The sequence below is a fragment of the Meriones unguiculatus genome, chromosome 18 (genome assembly GCF_030254825.1).
Source record: "Meriones unguiculatus strain TT.TT164.6M chromosome 18, Bangor_MerUng_6.1, whole genome shotgun sequence".
NCBI classification, from domain to species: Eukaryota; Metazoa; Chordata; class Mammalia; order Rodentia; family Muridae; genus Meriones; species Meriones unguiculatus.
The window spans coordinates 37,505,352-37,507,542 of NC_083365.1; positions in this window are offsets into that span (position 1 = coordinate 37,505,352).

The window sequence follows — 2,191 nt, forward strand, 5'->3', positions numbered from 1 at the left end:
TAGGGGAATTCTTATCTTTGGCTGGAGAAATGTTTTCTCAGGCCCCTGATAAAGCAGGGAAAAGTGCCCCCAGGGCCTCTGATAGCAGACAAGTGTCCTTGATAGTGTTTAGAGGCAGGGTGGGGCAAGTCAGGCTTATGGCATGGGCAAAGAGATGGATTCTAACGGTTTCTCTGCTGTTAAAAGGCTGCTTCCTGCCCAGTTTTTTTCCCCCTCCTACCAGCGGAGCTTGTTAAAGGAGAGGTCCCTTCTTCAAGCACCCAGGCACTCAAGGAGGGATGTTCTGGCCAGCCTGAGGAAGCCAGCACTCTGTCTCTCATAACCTTTTGATTCTCAGAAATCCTCCAGGAGTTGAAAAGTCAAACGACTCCCTATCTGATGTGGGCAAAGCCCTTCCAAAAGCCTTAAACCTGACTCAACTTGAGAGTCACAGGATGCTTGCTCACTACACTCTGGTATTCTGGCTCACAGGTCTGGTCTTAAAAAAACAAAAAAGCAATGTGTGTTAGTCTCTTTTCCCATCGGTGTGCTAAAACACCAGAACGAAAGCAACTTAAGGGAGAAAGGGCTTATGTTACTCAGAGTTCCAGGCTACAGTCCTTCAGGGTGGTGAAGTAGAGGCAACAGGAGCTTGAATTGGCTGGTTGCATTACCTCCCATGTCAGGAGGGAGCAATGCATACATACATGGTACTCGGTGCCCCTTATCCATTTATATAGTCCAGCATCCCAGCCAGGCAATGCCCCCACCCACCGTGGATTAAGCTGCTAATACACATCCATTAATGCAATCAAAATAATCCCCCCCCCTGCAGGCATGGCCAGAAGCTCATCCTGCAAGTGATTCTAGACCCTGTAGGGCTGACAACACCAATGTGTTCGCAGATACCTGAGGAGGCTAGACATTGAAGCTGGGTGTCTTCCTCTCTCTCTCTCTCTCTCTCTCTCTCTCTCTCTCTCTCTCTCTCTTAAACAGGAAGTCTCACTGAACCTGGGGCTCATTGATTGGCTAGACTGGCTGCCGTCCTATCTTCCCAGCTCTGGGATTATAGGCATTTGCTACCACACCTGTTTTCCCTGGTGGATGCTGGGTATCTAAACTTGGGTCCTCACTGAACCATCTTCCCGATCCACAAGGAGGTCTTCCGAGAGTTTGTTTTTCCAAAGGAAGGGACTCATGAAATAAAACTCTACAATGAGGCAGTATCATCTGGGAAGCTGCATTTGCAGGGTTTGGCTTTGAGTGCTTCAGACAAAAGATGGCAGTTATATAAACATTTACCCCTGGTTACAAGCAATTGATATAGTTCTATTGAGAACCAACTATGTGCCAGATTTTCTTTTTAATGCTTGTCTTACTTAATCCCCAAAACTCTTCTGAAATCAGTGGTAGTGATACTCCAATTTTGTTGGTAGGAAAACTGAGAATAAAAAAAGTTTACTAACAGAGGCCCAGAATTGCAGACACGCATGAAATGGGATTTAAACTAGGGTTTCTTGACTCTGTACATTCCAATGCTCTCTCCTATTTAAAGACATCGATGGCCAAAACACACCACATCTGAGCCAGTGGCTGTGAATAAGTGGGAAGTTTATTCTCATGCAAGCATGGGCATCAGGGGCTTGGAGGGATGGCGATGCCTTCCTCTGGTCTGACCGTGAATGTTGGCAGTGTGTGCAAAACTACCGAGAGCGGCCCCCTCTTTCGGCGTGACTGTGTCATGGGACTGCTCGCCTGCGGAGACCACCTACTGAGACTAGCTAGCCCTCTCCCTGTGCTGTTCCGAATAAGAGCTCTGAGGTTCCAGGTTCTTGTCAAATCATAGATGCGCTCCATCAGCATGGACACAGCCCACCTGATCCCAGCTTTTCTGTACTCATGTGTCTGGGTGGCTGTCCTTCCTTCATTTCCTCACCACCCCTGTCAGGTTTTCAGAATATATACAGAATACAGGCAAAGAGAAAGAGAGCCTGGCCCTGGGGGTGCAGACAACAGATGGAAATGCACTCGCTGAGCAAAGCCGAGATCAGGGGAGAGGTCTAGGTTAACTTCAGATGATCTGTTCTGGAGCGAGTCTACCAAAAAGAGAAAGGCTAGGGCTGGAGATATGGCTCAGGGTTTTAGAGCATTTGTTGCTCCTGTGGAAGACCCAGATTTAGTTTCCAGCACCCATATAATGGTTCACAGTGGT